General features: G+C 38.7%; 1 protein-coding gene and 1 long non-coding RNA gene across 3 annotated transcripts in view; both read left to right on the top strand.

The window, feature by feature from the left end:
• ZNF704 (zinc finger protein 704) overlaps nt 1-17,222 on the top strand; it is an 85,157-nt gene that overhangs the window by 28,554 nt on the left and 39,381 nt on the right. The window lies entirely within an intron of this gene.
• On the top strand, nt 11,323-13,421 carry LOC138718624 (uncharacterized). Of its 2 annotated transcripts, none has more exons than XR_011337127.1 (3): nt 11,323-11,582; nt 12,025-12,228; nt 13,314-13,421. It is a non-coding gene; the product is annotated as an uncharacterized lncRNA (long non-coding RNA). The 2 variants fall into 2 exon arrangements; XR_011337126.1 differs by having other exon boundaries at nt 12,025-12,238.

The raw sequence follows: 17,222 nt of genomic DNA, 5'->3' as shown, positions 1-17,222 counted from the left end.
AAGGAAGATACATTATGATCTCTTGCTAACCTCTGAAGCAAATATATGCAGGGGAATGCAGCAGTTTTGTTGTTCTAGTGCTTTTTGATCTGAGTAAGAAGCTTGGAGAGAAGATCCACATTGAATGTATGATATGAGTCTTAGAAAATTTAACTAGATTTATACTACAATTGTAATAAGTCATTAGCATTAAAGCAGTACAAAACCAAACTTTCACATCTTAACTTAAAACAAAATGTGTAACAATAAACATGGCTTGTATTGGTCCTGCAAATAGAAGCTTTGAATTGCATTACGCAGCAAATGTTCTTAGTTATCTTTGGGGTTTTTTTCCTTTTTTCTTGGGAGTTTTTTTCCTTTTTTGCAACCTGTTGTGCAGACATCCAAACCGTTCACAGTGTTAATTGAGTTTGCCTGTCATTATAATGGCAGAGGAATTAGAGAGGCAGCGTATTTGTGGTGGGGAGTTGGATTTGCAAGCCAGGGAAAAATTTAGGTGCAGTGAAAGAAACCATGAGGGGTCAGTAGATCTTCCACGTCTGCCCAGCGCTGCCCAGCATGGCTGAGGCTTGCTTCTGCAGGACAAGGATTGAAGTCTTGGTAGCTGCCACGCCTCAGCATTGTGGTTGCGGGTGAGCCTCCACAGTGTTTCACCCATGAAGTCCTCCTGAGATGGAGGGAACTCCTTGGGTGCAGCTGAGGAGACCCTTGTTCCCAGATAGTTTTTGTTGTGCGTATCTGGTAAAATACAGCTCTCGTGAAGGAGCTCCAGCTCATCATAGTCCTTCAGTGCCATCTGTTCCTTTTAAAGTACTGTTGGCTCTATGATTATTTGCCTTTCTGTGTTCCTAGAAGCGTGGCTTATTTACCTGCCATCAAATATATCAGAAACAGGAAATACGGAAAATTAAATCTTTTAGTCAGACTTCAAAACTGAAAACAACCTGTCCTCCTATCCATCGCTACACTGAGAGGAAAATATTAAGCCGTTCTAAGTGTTTCTGCTTTTCATACCTACTTTTTAAATTAAGGCTTGTCTGAGATAAATGCATTCCTTGATGTCATGTGAACATAAAAGGATTTGGCCTAGATTGCCCTCCTGCTTAACATCTCCTGTTGACTCATTGTGTCATACAGCTTTCCACCTACCCACCTATTGCTGCATTTTCTCTTCCTCCCACTTGCTGTCCCCATGCTGTTCCTTCTGTGGGTATACCTCTGCTTCAGCCGTCCCTTGAAAACACCAGCGACTCTCCAAGGCTCACCTTCTTTCAAATACTTTACATTTTTCACGGTTAGACTTCTAAAACCTTCCTTTCAGTTCCAGTGAGGAATACATTTTTCTTCCTCTCCAAAAGTTATACTTCCAGATACTCAGAAATTACTCTCCTCAAGCTTCTATGATGAATTCTAGAAGCAGTTCTTGGGATAAATTGTGTTGGGCTGAATTAAGGAATTACATGGCTTAAAGCTCCTGTTCTCATATTATGCTCTGAGTGTATTTGTGTGTCTGGAAACTATTCAGGTACCCTTTGCCTGCCCTACTGCATTGGAAAGGAAGGCTCCTGAGAGCAGTAGAAGTTCGTCAAGAGAAGGAAGGAGCTGGGAGAAAGCAAATCTGACTAACTAAATATGTGAATCCAGTCATCACTTTCTCACTACTATTTTTGTGACGTTATCAACATTTGTTATATAAGCTGATTATAACGAGTTGTTTAGGGTCAGGGGGAACAGGGAACAACAGTTCAAAATCTGCTTTGTTTGGTGTAAGTACCTTCATTTTTGTGATCTAGCCAAGAGTAACAAACTTTCATAAGCAAGGGCAGATGAGTGTACATGCTAGGATATGTTTTTGTACAATTAAATCACCAACAGGATAATTAAAGTTGGTTAGGTAACACCTGTGGTGAAGCCACAAAAAATGTGCACATTATTTTCTTTAAATAAACGGTGACAGACAAGTTGTTGCCAACTTTTGTAAACAGTACAACCTAAAGAACACACTAGACTTTGAAGAAGCTTATCTTTCTAGTTAAAAGAACCCAACAAACAGGGAAAAAAACAACTAAAAAAAGCCCAAATAAAACCAACCAAACAAAAAAACTCGAACCAAAAATTCAGAAGCCAAGTGAAAAGTAGACAACAGAAAGCCTGAAAACAACCATTATGAATTGGTGGCTAGTTTCTTCTGTTCCTAAACCAGTTTTGTCAGTATATATTGCTAAGTCTAATGAATTGTTTTCTGTGTACACTATACATGAGCTCAAAGCGGCACAGTTATCTCTAGACCATTGCAGGACCCCATTGATAGGAGTATGAGGAGTGCATTCTGCCAGTTCTGCGCAGAGGTGATTGGGAGTCTGTTACAGAAATTACATTTTCCAGGGTTGAGGGCACTTTTGAGGCCCTTTTCAGGCTATCCAAAAGCTTTGCTCATTCCCCAGTGGGGCAGCTACCTCTAAAGGATAAGGACTGCGATGGAGTGAGCAATGCCAAGCTGCACATGCAGCAGGCTGCTCTTGCAAGTAATGTAGCTCCACTGAAGCAAATTGGCTCTGCCACATCTATTCTAATTGATTTAAATGAAAACAAGGTCTGACAATCATCTGCAGTACCCAACAATTGTAGAAGAAGTTGTGGGATCTATAAAAGATGTTACAGAAATCTACACTATGGTTGGTAATATTTATTCCTTGAAACATCTGTTTATGTATGTATATAAAATAAATTTATTTTTTATGTTAGAGTTTGTCTTGATGGGAAAACTGGATTTACTTTTATTACCTCAGAGCCTTTTCTTGTTGATAGAGAGAATTGCTGTTGTTTTAATGAAAAATATTTTAACAGATTTTAACAACCTTAAACTCGTACCATGTTCTGTTTAAAAAATATGCTGAATGCTTTCCCAGACTCTGTCCTTTAGGAGATGCATGACTGGATGTTTTATTTCTGGTGTATAGCCAGATTTTCTGTATCATCATCTATGCCAAATAATTGCTCATTTATTATACTGGTAGCTTAAATACTGTTGCCTCAGAGATGTGTTTAGAAGATATGATAGATATTTGCATACTTTGATTTATAGCATCAGAACAGCAAAAATACAGGTGGAAGGTCTTCTGTAGGTTATATAGGTCTTCACTTGTCCCCCCAGCAAGGTCAATTATATGTATGCCTTATAATAACTGTTTGATAATCTGTTTTTAAAAGTTGGTACCTATGGTCAGGTCATCATTCAGAAGGGCAGTCAGTGCCAGGTTTTAAGTATTTTTACTGCTGGATATTTTTCCAATTACAGCTAAATCTTCCCTCATTGCTTTTTACATCCTTGTTTTTAATTTCCCCTACATCATTTTACACAGGGGAAGACAGTCTCTTTCTGGTGAGTGGAGGGACACCTTTCGTCCTATTGCTGTTTAATATGGGTTGCATAATATATGAATAATAAAGTTGAAATTGAACATCCGATGGGTGAGTATCACCTGGTGGCACAGATGTTCACACTCCAGCTTTTTGCTGAGGCCAGGGGATTGAGGCACACTCTGGGGAGCCAGGGGATCAGGTTGGGGATGGGAAGGGAAGGGGACTGATGCTGGTCAGCAGAGATGAATGGTGGCAGAAACCCTTGAGCATGCAGGAACCGAACAAGCCTGTGGTTTCTGTGTTGCTGATGAGATATTTGTGGCTTCTGCCCTTTAAACATCAGCATTTTCTATGGCTTTATTATTATTCCCCCACCTCTATTCTTCATTTTTAACATAAAAGATAAAATAGTGGTGAAGGTGGAAAAGAGCTCTTCAGCTGGTCAAGTTGAATACCTCTCTGAGGTTAGTGAATAGGATAACATAGTGATAGAAGTAACAAGTTCTGAAAACAGAAACCAGCATTTGTTTTCTGGGAAAGGGAGCATAATATTTTCCACATTAATGCATTGTATGGACTCGGTGTTGGACCTGACCCAACCTACTGTAGTTCATGCATGGCTGGAAGCCCAGACATGCCACTTTTGTCCACTGAAGGATGGCACTAAAACTAGTTTAGGGAAGGCGTATCCATTGTTCACTTGTAAAAGCAATAACCTTATCGCTGTGGCTGGCTCTGCAATTTAAACTGAGTCATCTCTTTCTTATAATGCCTAAGGTACTCCAGCTGCTCTTTCTGTCCAGATCTCTTTCCCTCAGTGCTTCCCAAAACATACATAGGCTTCCAACAGCAGGATGCTGCTGGAGGTAGGGAGGTTTGGTTTGAGGATTCGGTGCTTTGGATGTGGGTTGTTCACAGTAGGTATAAAGCAGATGCATTGTTTTACATGCTAAAGGAAACAGGGAGCTTGGCAGCCATCCATCTCTGCGGCTTTGAAACTTGATTACTGTTTGTTTGAGTAGTGATACACTAGATAGGTTTTGACAAACTCCAAATTGCAAAACAGTGGTGATGAAACATAAATTTTGTGTAAATATCTATATATAATGTATGGTATATATAACATATATAAGCATATCTTTAGAGCCTTGTGAACATGAATTCTAACTGCTTGTGGTGTAGATGAGTCTCAGAGGTCATTTATCCTCCCAAGGATACTGTAATTGTTTTCTATGGGAATAGAGTTGAAGTTAGACCTGGGGGTGGTTGAACAGGTGACCTTGTTCAATCCACTCTGTTAAAAAGGCTATTACCTACTGAGTATTTTTGGGCGCATCATCCAGTTGTAACACAGCATCCAAAAATTAAGTATTCTGAGAATGGCTGCTTTGCTAACTACACTTGATGTGAATGGTTTCCCGTGTAATTCACCTTGTGGTTTGTGTGAGCTGTTACATACTTATGTGCTGCACTACATCTTAATATTGTGCAGTATAATTTAGAATAGAAAGTAGATAGCAATTTATTTGGGAAAAAAAACCCTAAACCAGTTACTCAGATGGTGATACCTTCAAAATTATTCATTGTTATTTAGTTCACATCAGTGTGTGCAGGATAGCACTATGCTGACAATAAAAATAATAATGCTTAGTACAGCATTTTCATGGTTCAGCGTTGTACAGACACAAACATGTTCTAAAATAACAGAGAACAGTAAGCAGAACTGCTTTAAAAATGTTCAAGAAGCGATACAGTAGGAGGAAGTGCCTGCCCAGCAAGGCAGGGGCTGTACCAGGATTAGAAGTGGAGACTTCCTGACTGCCAGCTTCTGTTTCTAACTTTTATGCCCCATTTATATGTCCCATCTTAGGCCCCTTGTTTGAAATCCCACCTCAAAGTCGAGTTGAAAAACAGGGAGAAATCTCTGATCCAACTCCATGTAAAAGCTTGCACCCCTTCTTATTAAAAAAAAAAAATATTAATTCCTGTCTTGTGTATTGGCCTTAAAAAAAACCCCAACCAGTGACCCATGGTTTCTCTTAGATGTTAAAATGCTGTTTCTATTCTCATATTTGTATTCAAAGAATGGTCAAAAGCATGCATTCTTAAAATGTAATTTATTTATTTAAAACTTAGATCTTTGGCTGGTTAAGTCAAGTCATGTAAAGTGTGGCTTTTAACGGTGTTGACCACCCAGATTTGCAGTTGTCCAGAATGTTTTTTGGCGAGATCTGTGCATGAGTTTGTCAAATGGAGAATCATCCACTTTATGAAAAGGTTGGGGTAAGTGAACTGTCTAGATGAACACACCGAAGTTGTTAGCCTTGGTAGTGGATTCCAGTGTGTGCCATGCTGCATGTAGCAGTTGTAAGTTATTGCCAGTCTCTGATCAGTCCAGATAAGGTGTTTTACAGCAAGTTTTAGTAATGGTCTGGGGATGGAAAACTGAGATATTTATGTTTTCATCTGGTTAAAAGCCGATTTTGCAGTCACACTGATCTTAAAACGGAAGGGTATATTTCACAGTAGTAGATATTTAAAAGAAGAATAAAAATGTAACAGTAACTTACTGCCAGTATAAAAATGAATGGCAGAAGAAGGGTATGGTTTTTGGGTAAGAAAACACATGTTTCCAATTTTGATGTTCTCTAAAGCTCAGACAACAGGATGAGCTTAGTGCCGACTCTGCTGCTAGAAGGTGGGGGTTTCAAAGCTCCTGTTCTGTGTTTTCAGCAGTTACATGTTTGTCAACTTTTAAGCCTCATGAAGAATTACTAAAAATGGGACTTGAGCTCCCAAGTCTCTCTGGTTTCTGAGGAAAAGCTCAAGGGAAGCAGACTCCACTCCTAGCTCCAATCATTAATTACATCTAGTTTGTTTGCTTTCAATTAAATAAAAAATAACAAAGGAAGCACCTGTGGACATTGATAATCTTTGGAGTCTGATGCTGCTTGCTGAAGAGGTTACTGTTGCAGAGACTGTTTAAGCTAAGTCACAACTGGAATACATTAAAGGAGTGAGGTGCGAGCCGTTGTGCTGGGGGAACATGCAGCTGACACCTCCGAGGAACACCAGGGGCTCACTACCTTCTACAGCTGATATTCCGTTGAAAATCCTTCTTGCGTGCTCATAGGAAGAAGGTGGGAGCTCAGACTTCACTAGTTTCTTTACAACATGTTTATTCTCAATGAGATTGTTAGACAGAGCAAGTCGCACTTCATCACTGTGGATTTTATATGCATATAAAAATTTAGTGTAACATATGGCAGAAAAATGGTTTGTTTTTATAGATGTAGAGCTCAAACTGCTGAACAGATTTAGCTAAAATGTTCCAGATAATGAACCTGCCTGTCCCTCTGAGTTGAACCCAAACTTGCCGATGTTTGGGCCAAAGCAAATTTGTTTGAAAGGGTTTTTAGAGGAGCTTAAAAAGGTGGAGTACCTTTTAAAGTATGGGATGAGTTTGTAATTCACAAATAATTGTTACCTATCACCTGTTAAGTAAGTTGTGGTTCTAGGAGGGTTGTCACTGAGGGATAGGCGATACCTGGGAAGGAGGAGGCAGTGCCCACAGTGACTGGTCTAGCTTAGCCACCAGTCATGCAGCCATTACACCCAGTTGGTCAGAAGCCTGAAAGGTGCAAAGGTACTAATCTCCACCTTGCATAACTGATTTGGAAGCAGGAATTGATTTGGAAGTGGTTTTGGAAGGCGTTAGCAAGGACTTGCCCTGTGGCTCTACACTGGTTTCTGTGCCCTGCCAGCCACAGTGTGGCTGTGCATGAATGCACTGGATGTCCGAGGTGGTTGGATAATCAAAGCAAAATGAAGGGCTAGTTAATTGAGATCCACTTCATTGCATCATGTGTAATTTTTGTTACTGTGGGCCATTACCTTAAGGCTAGAGATTTAAGAGACAAGGTAAAGAATTTCTTCTCAAACCTATATGGCAATATAAATTTTTGTGTATCAAGGCATTTCTCATCTGTATAATCATCTCAGAACTCTTGTTCTAGTTTTCCCATATTACTTTCAGCTTCTTCAAATCTTCGTGTGGGGCTTTTCAATTTGTGATACAGATGCAAATTTGGTCATGCTTTTAATGTGCACCAGAGAAGTGTCTAAGAGAATGCTTCGTAGAGCATGTTTTTTCAGTTAATTTATAGAAAAATAGCTTCTAGGAGACTTAAAATGGACTATAGAATGTGTACTTTATAGATGTATATAAATAATTGAAACAGTACTACAGAAAATTTGTATCAATGACAAATACAGAGGTAAAAGTGGCTCTGTGCAGCATCAGTGGTTCATTGCCAGTCTCTCCCCGTGCTTTGCTTTTGTTCAGTAAGACTCTCCAAACTACGCATCCCATCGCAATGATTGAATACTGTGAAAATATTTAAAAAGTTTTAGTCTCTGTCTGATAAACTCTTATTTCTTGTTCCACATAGTGGAAACCTCTGTTCAAAGAAAATAAAATTGTATTTGAAATGTGACAATCTGCTGCCAGTTGAAGGAAGCAGTACTAATGAATGATTATTCACCAGAATAAAAATTTGTTTTTAATGACTGGTGTAAGGATCTGAAGTAACTCCTTGCTGTCCTGCAGTTCTTACCTGTTGGTTGTCTTGCAACAAGTATTAGATAAAGTTCAAAGTAATGGAGCTCCACAAAATACAGCATTGCTGTATCTTAATGAAACTTGAAAAGCTGTGTTTAACCAAAGTAAACCTCTCTTTTTACAATAAATGTTAAGGAGTGAAGGAGCTTAGAAGACCAGAGTCCTGATTATGCTGGTGATATTTATTTTTAACTGGAGAATAAGTAACTTTAGAACAGACAATAACTTGACTTTATTTTAAAATAATTGTTTTCTTGTTTTAAATAATGAGTCGAGCATTATTAGTAGTATCATATGGTGCTTTACTGGCACATAGAAGAGAAACAGTACAAGCAGAAAAATTAAGTAGCCAATGAGGAGGCCTTATTTTGTTTTCTTCAAACCTAGTATTTGCCAGTTATTCACCTGTGTTGTTGAACTCCGATCACTTCTGACCATCTTAGCTCTTGGTATCTTTCTGGTTATTTAATCCAAAAGTTTCTTTATTGCTTATTCTCCATGTACTTTCCTTGTGCCAAGCTCCATGTTTCCTATGGCTTGCACAACTTGATTTGTTCTGCAGGTCTTAAGGTCTTCCTTAAAGTGTCACTTCTGCCTGATGTTATACCATAGATTGACCACCTCCTCCTGTTTTTGGGCACACATGTTCTTTTGCAGCTGGTGATGGTACACCTGCCCCTCTTCAATATTATGATCTAGAACTCTACATGTGAGTGGTCTTTGGCTCTGGTCTTGTGTTACAGATGAAAGAAATGTAAATTAATACATATATTAATTTAATTAATGCATTATGAAAAAGCCACATAATCAATTACGGTACTTCTATGAGGTTTTTTTTTAACAGTTGTTAGTAAGTTACACTGACTGCCTATTATATATTGTGGTGTTATCATTGAAACAATCCCCAGGAAGGTTAGGCTTTAGATTTTCAGAATAACTTTTACAGAATTAGATTATTTAAAAAAAACATAAATAATAAGTAATCAAAGTATGCCTACCACTTTGACTTCCAAGTGGGAATTGTTCTGTGCACGTTTTGAAAGCAGCAGAAGTACAGTTCTTCTACGTCAATAGAATTCTTCCATATTGTAGCTCTTCATTTGCATATTTTCTGCTTTGAGAGGCTTATTGAGCACTAAAGACTAAAACTGAGTGCCATTCTTCTCTAAATTGCATTAAGTCTTTCTGCTGTTATGTGCAGATGGAAAGAAGATGGGTAAAGGCTTAGGTAAAAACTTTCTTGTTTTTCAATTACAAATCTAAAATTACTTTTTTAGAGCAGAATTATTAGTGACACATTTTGTAAGCATCTTGTGAGGCAAAGTAATAGCGTAGAGAGGTGAAATGATTATTGTTTCATCTTAACTTTCTGCTTAGCTTTTGTCCAAATTAATTCAGAGCATTCCAATTTTGGGGGAGGCCCAAGCTGCTTGACGTTATAAGACAGTAAACGCTAAAGGATAAGTCTGTATCCTCAGGCAGTGGTAGAATGAAGCCACAGAACTTGGATCGGAAGATAATTGCCAAAGACTTTGATGCTAAGATGAGTGATTTCCAAACAATTCTTCATAATACAAAGTCTGTTTACAGGATTTAAAATCTGCACTTCGATTAGAAGGGAAGTTTTGGCTTGTTTTCCTCTGTCAAAATCTTATTTTCTGAATTCTTGAGCATGTTAACATGGAGCTGTTTACTTATGAAGGCTAGGCAAGATTCCTTAGAGTGGAAGGAGATTCAAGGAAGAACCAGAGCATTTGTGCGGGTGTTGCTTTACTGCATCTAGTGTTTGTACAATTTCAGAAATCCCACATAAATTCCCCCCTCTGATGGGGTCAGGCCTTTCTTTACTGTGCCCTTCGGGTCAGGCCTTTCTTTACTGTGCCCTTCTGTGATTACGAGGATTTGCTGTGTCTGTTGACACTCACCAAAAGGACTTTGATCTGCTATACCTGACAGCCCCAACGGGAGAGCGTAGAAGCATAGAATGCCTGCTGGCCTTTGCTTTGGACTTGGTCTTTTGTGTTTGCTGGTGCAATGCTATGGCTAAAATATGGTTTTGTTAATGCATTTGTTCTTTTCTGGGCACATATTTTTTTAGTTTTCTTAATCTCATATCTGAAAATGTATTTAGGACTTGTATTAGTTTGAAATAATTAAGCTTCCTGCTTGTGGATGGAAAAATTACTCCACAGTTCAGTGAGCAGTTCTGTTTTGGTTTTATGCTGGTATCTGAAAAATGGCCTAGTCTAGGAATGACATGACTGTACTACACACTGAAAACACAATGCCTTGTCATAGTGCTGAAGTTCTCTTACCTAATAAAGTCCTGTATTCTGTGAGTACGGCTTTTTCCCCTTCTGCTTCCATGCCAGGCAGGTCATGTCAGGTGGCAACAGAGCTTTGCCCCTCTGCAACCCCTCTCCTTCTGTCTGCTGACTGATTCCTTTTTTGTGGATTTTTTGGTGTTGTTTTGTTTTTTTTCCCCAAGTGCTCACCAGACATTTCTGACACTTGCAAAACACCCTGGTTGTGTTCTGCCCTGAGATGAGCAGCCATGCCTCTGGTGACTGGAATACCCCTCTTACTGTGGTGCACCTTCTATCTTGGCTTAGTCCACGTGGTTCTGGCTTCTGGATGCATCCTGCTGCCCCACATCCTTCATCACTGTCAAGGGCACTGCTTCTGTATCTTGTCTGTGTTTGGTTTCTTCTCATTTTATGTTTTTTCATGTGCATCCGAATCATTATAATCCTTTTATTCAGTAGCCTGTTTTAATTCTCCAGTATGTTGTTGCCTGCAAAGCTCTTCAGACTTTACCAAGAATCCACTCTGTGCCTTTTTATCTCCAAACAGTGGATGTTAGATAGCGTAGTTCAACAGGCAACATGAAGCCTAGAAAATCCAGCTATTTGAGATTAGGACTGCACGTTTGTAAGCCTCCTGCAGCCATATTCTGTTACTCTCACATGGAGCAGAAACCTAGTCCCTTGGTTTTGAGCTGGGATACAAGGCAAGAGGTGATACTTTGCATTAAATCTACATGACTTAGCTGTGAGTGGTTTTTATAAAGGCTTTTACAAATGGTCAGAAAACAAGTATCAAAAATTTCAAAATTGCAAAAAGCGTATTTTTTTGGTGTGTTTTATGAGGCATACATAGTGATAAGGTTTAAAATTTCTCTTTTGTTATATTTCTTCCCCATTACATTCTCATATGTGGGATTGTGTAGTTGCTGTTATTCAGTACAAAGAAAGAAACCTGATCTTTGCGTGGGCTGTTTACCAGATCAGTAGATGCTATGAGAGTGAGAGTTGTTTCCAATTTTGTTTTGTTGAGTGGTATGCTGGCTGCATTGGACAACTGATCTGTGCTTTCTACTGCAATCCGTAGTTTTATAAACTCCTTCAGTAAAAGAATAACTTTGATTATTGAAGAGTATGAAATAGACCTAAATGAGCTTGTTAATGTTAATGCTAACTGTATTTGCTGAAGTTACTAAGCTCGTCATGGACCTGGGCTAGCATATGTGTAAGAGTAAACAAACGCAGCTGCCCTTTCTGTTCATGGACAATTAGGAAAACAACTTGGATTTCTACAGGTTAGTATCAAAATTGTTTTCTGAGCATTTGATCCCCAGACATTATTTTTGTCTGTGGACTTTTTATTAGCTATTTAGTTTGTCTGTTAAATTGTCCATTATTAGTAAGTTCTGATTGTTTACCTATGTTGCATATTTTTGTATCTGTGCCTTAAGTGTCTGATGGCTAACTAGAACAGGGCTAGGGAAATGACAGATTTCAATAGCATGGCTATATGATTTCTTTATTTTTCAAACACATCTGTTTGAGACCTGAGTTTGAGAGTGTTGTGATGAGCAGAAGGTCATGAAGTTGCATGCTCAATGTAAATCAAGTGAAATCATTGAGCAGTCCTTTGAAGTGTACTGGTGGATCTCATTCAAAGCCATCTCTCTTAATACTTATTTTTAAATTGTTTTTGGTGTGCTAAACTGATAAATAGGTGGTTTCATTTTTTTCCAGATTGAATGATGCATTGCTTTGTGTATGTGCTGAAGCCATGACAGACCTAATGGGACAAAACCCATGGATGTAGCAGCAGGTTCTCCAGCTTCTGTTCCTTCTGCCTAGGAATAACAGTACATAATAAATGATCTCTTTTGGAAAAAGCTGTGTGAAAAAGCAGCAGAAATCCTGTGTGGGGAGGAGGAGACAGGGAAGGATCGAGTGAGTGAATGTGAGTGCACGTGGCTTTGCAAGCATGATGTCATTCTAATTTGCACTGGTAGGGGATGAGCTCATTGGGGAGGAGTCTTGCAGATTTACAGCTGTGCCAATTCATCTCTAGTTTGATTAACATTCTCCAAGCTCCCTCCTTGAACTAAACAACAGGCGCTGCATTATGAATTATTTAAAGACCTATGAGAGCTTCTACTAAATAAAATCGAGCATCAGTGCAAAACAAAAGAGTGAACTCTATTTTGCTTCCACAATGCTGCTAGAAAATGGCATGTCTGCAATTCCCAAAATAAGCAGGTGTTGGTTTTTCTCCCCCGATTCCTACTCCTTAACATTTTTACACTACTAGTTTTCAAGGAAAATCTGAATTGCCTTCTTGTAGGAGGTGAAAATACAGACCTAATGTGTGTGTATGTATGTTTCTTGTTTAGATAACAATGTAGTATTGATAAGATTGTATTACTCTACTCTATAACTGGGTTCTCATTTCTAAAAGGAAATTAAATGTAAAACTTGGACTGTTAAGAAAAACCAAGCATATTCTTACATTTCTAGAGGCCGTATTTAAACTCATTATTTACTAATTTTAAAAAATTATCTGTGAGAAAATATCCGAGAACTAATTAGTTTTGCTTTTCACTGTTTTCAGGAATCTGACTGAATATAAGTTATTTAGGATTTTCCTTACACAAATTTAAGGAAGAAATTAAAAATTCTGCCTTCATTTTGGAGAAAGTCAGTCTCCTAAAATGGCTGAAGAGCAGCTGTTTGAAAATCAGCAACAATACAAATGCAGAGAAATCTGAAATGAAATAGTGGACGAGACTGAGTTATTATGCCAGGTTACCGTAATACCACTGTGTCCCCCTTTCAGCTTTGGGTTTGGGGTCTAAGGAGAGAGTCTGGCTGAGTAACCTGGAAGTGAACAAACAGCTGAATATTTTGCTGGAGACTGATACTAAATGAACCTGTTGCTGGGGGAAGTAATTCAATTCAAGGACCAAGCTGGTCTTATCAATAAGTTCATCAGAAAGTTGCCAAATTAGAAAATACTTATTTTCTAAAATTCACAGGGACCGATTAGAGCATGGAAATGCTGCACTACCTGTTCTCTTCCATGAAGGAAAAGGAAGAATATTCTCTGTATACTGTGCTATAGAATGTTTTTTAATAAAAAAAGACCTGCTACTGAAGAGGTTGAAGGACTTACATTAATTCAAAGTGTAGGTTGTTTTTATTGTCATGAAAGATTCTAGAAGCATGGGCAGCAGGTAACAGCTCTTCGGTGCCTATGAAATGTTTCAGCTGGGAGCCTGCCAGTGCTCCCTGTCCTTCTCCCACTCCTGGAGGAAAATCTGGAGTAAAGCAAATAGACTTGCAGTTTAAGTGCCAGGTTCCTTATAATCAGCTTTGTCTGCAGTAGACAAATGGTATACTATACTAGCTTGTATACTTTCGAAACAGTAATCTTTTAATTTCACACCACGATTGGGAGCTGTGCCAAAATACACTTATTCACAGGTGAACTCAAAATGCCTTCAGCATTACCAACCCAGCATGTCCCTCTGAAGAAACCTCTAATGTTGAATAAACACCATTTAGTTTCCAGTATTTTGCAGCACTTTAGGTACAGCTGTGCTCAAGGATGAACTTAATCTTCAAGACAGCAAGCAGTTTTCATTCAGAGAAAAAAGCAAAAACAAGCCTGCTACCCAAATGCAGAACTTCTGAGACAACCGCACCTTGGTTTAGCTGAGGTAAAGCTTAATTAAATGTTTTGGAAATTTGCCTTGAAATGCTGTTGAGGATGCTGCTGGTTCCAGGAGTAACGAAGGAGATGGATCTGCTCTGGGTTTCATTGCTGAATTGGTAGCACCAACTGGTAGCGATGGTGTACCTGATGCTGTGCAAACTCCTTCCCTCTTTTTGGCAGTTGACTTTCCTTAAGTAAAATTAGGACTAGTATACTTTTACTGTACTTTTGGGGGATTTGCTGGGAAAGACTACATATTACAAGATCGCAGGGTATATCTTAATTTTAGGAATGTAGTTATGATTAAGCTTGTCTGTCAGTAGCAAGTACCTTGATAATAGTTGTGAATTAAATGCAGGACATTTCTTATTCTGAAAAACTTAATAAGAATGGGGTTTTCCTTTCAGATGGTGGTACTTAATCATCTCATGTACAGTCGTTGCGATCAGGACATTTCCTCAATACAGAGGCTTTTTGACCTAGAGATCAGTTAATGGACCCAGAGGAAGCACCAAGTGAGAGATTGAGCTGGCTAGACATAAGCATCCAGTGCCGTGTTACTTGGAGTCAGGTATTTGAGATGCCTTTGTGGAGCTCTGGATATGATGTGGGAACTGCTCGAGACCTTGCTTAGGGAGCAGCAGCTAATGACCGGTAGGGATATGCTAGGGTGTCTTGAAGATGCTGGATACCCAAATTTAGGCAAGCCCAATCTTAACCCTGCCAGTAACGGCTGATCTCTTTTCTCTGCTAGTTATTGAGGCCAGGTTTCTGTTGACAGTGGTAGGAGTGAGGCACATAGTCCACTTGGGTACGTTAGGGTAGATGTCCTAAACTGGAGCTGAACCCCACCCTTTGTCAGCCAGCTTTGCATGTGTTTCTAACTGGTCCTTTAACTGAAGTTCCGTGTCATGTATGCCAAGTTTTTGGTTTAAAAATCCTCAAAAGGAGCATTTTTAAAACCATGTTTATTGCTTGTGGCAATGGTTTGTCAAACTTACTGATTCTTCAAGACAATTTGTTTTAAAATGTGAAAAATCTTACGTGAGAGAAGCGCTTCTTGACAGAAACCTGTTCCTTCCTTGCAGACCCTACAGAAGGAGTAGCACTGAGTGTTGCACTGATAAAAACACATTTCTAGTCATTGAGGTTAAAGTGTGGGTATTTGAGCATGGGGACTTGATAGGAGAGGTAGTGCTGCTTTCTTGCTAGCCATGATAAGGGTACAAAATTGGTTGTACAAAAAAACCCAAAACACCCCTCAATTGCAGTCATTACGGAAGCATATGGAAACTACAAAGCAAATGTGATTGTAAGTGGCTTGCCGGGGAGTGAGAATAATCAGTGCTCTCAACTATACCCTTTTTGTTCCCAGGGAACTGAATTAATCTAGCTGGAGGGAATATTTTGCTACATTTAAAACCTTAAATACAGGCAGAGTGCCCTAGATTTGTTACCAAAGCCTTTAGAATACTTTTCGTTTTCTGTTGTTTGCAGTATTTTTTAAAACTCTAGGTGTGGTGGGAAAGGATGGTTCTGAGGGTGGAAGAAAGGAAGGAAACCTCTACTTGTTTTCATATATTAACAAACTTAACAGAATGTGTTTGTTTTTAATTTGGGCCTGGGTTTTGATTTCCTGAGGTGCAGCCAAGATTTCCAGATTCTTGCAGATGTGAGAGCTTTGCCTGGGTGATGAGGAATGCAGATTTGAACTTCCTTTGCTTGTATCACACCTGGTGGTTGGTTGCCTGGGCCTAATATTGAGCTGTCACACTAAGAGTGAGCAACTTTGCCTTTCCCCGAGGTGCCAAGCTGTCTACCTGCTGGGACCTCTCTTAGCTCATTGGGAGCTGATGTATGTATATACACACACACATAGAATATATATGTGTATATATTATATGTAGTATAATTCTGTTGTGTTGTACCATACAGGTGTAATTTAATTCATGCTTATATTTAGTTATTGAGTGTTTCAGGAGCACTCATTTTGAAAGCAATTATTTAGAAGTGACCAATACATGCATTTTCATGTGGCCATTTCTAGTACACAATTTCCAGAACCGAGTTTGAAATTAATGGGAACATTTTTCCTGATTTGGAAATGCAAGGCCGTTTATTGACTTAGCTATTGCATAATCCCGCATTTCATTTTCCAGAATGAATAAATAAATACTAAAAATTGAAGTAAGTAATCACATTCCCTTGCATGGGGCTAAAGTCATAATACAGATGCATTTTAATCCTATAATAAATGCCAGACAGGTGTTTTCTGCATGGGTGGAGGTTCTGTTTCAGAGGAAAAAAAGCCAGTGAATTTTGGTAAGGTTCTTGGCACAAACGGAATTTTACAGGTTTAGACCCTTTGTATTTATGGCAAGTATAATAAGGAGTAAAATCTTTGGAAAAAAAATGTGGTTTTTATTAGTTGACCATTTGATTTTTCTAATCAGAGGGCTTCTCAAAGCATTTCATGCAGTGCACTAGTGGTGCCCTGGTTTTTGGTTGTTTCTGCAAGGCTTGAAATAGCCAGTCATGCACAAACCCATTGATTTAAACACATTTGGCTTAAAATGGCACAGAGAAAGGATCACTTGGCTAAGAGAGCCAGATATTTGCAGAAACTTCTCGTTGAGTCTTGTGTTCCATACTGGGAGTTTCTCCAGTGGAAAATTAATGGAAATTAAATCAAGTAACAACTCACCCAGGCTGTCAGCTGATTTCTGAATAGAGCACGTATTTATTTTCTCTTTACACCAATAACCATATTCTTGTCACTGCTATAAATGAATTTTAAAGAGCGTTATATAATCAATTGCTATTGCACATGTCAAATTAGATCTTAACTCAGAGAAGAAAAAGGCAGCCTATAACTTAATGAAATATTTCACATCTGATTTTTTGTTTAGTACAGAGGACTGTGGACAATGGAAACAAAATTTCAGCTAATGGGTTCTGCAGCAGTCTTAAAGTGGGAAAATGCTGTGTCATATGAGGGCATGGCTTTAAGATGCACAATTTTTATCTGATAAAATACTAAAAGTCACAACTATTATGGAGGAAAAAAAAGTGGAAAATGGATACTGAGTCTACGGCTTGATCTAAGAGAACAGTTAAAATTCTAGCTGTAAAAAAAGCTCCTCAGAATGTTAATTTTTTACAAACTTCTGTTCACAGAAGGTGGAACTGAAGAGAGGCTCTGATTAAAAAAAGATAAATATTGACCCTG

This window comes from Phaenicophaeus curvirostris, chromosome 3 (genome assembly GCF_032191515.1).
Source record: "Phaenicophaeus curvirostris isolate KB17595 chromosome 3, BPBGC_Pcur_1.0, whole genome shotgun sequence".
NCBI lineage: Eukaryota > Metazoa > Chordata > Aves > Cuculiformes > Cuculidae > Phaenicophaeus > Phaenicophaeus curvirostris.
Note: the sequence above shows the minus strand (reverse complement) of the source record. Positions and strands in the feature narration are given on the sequence as shown.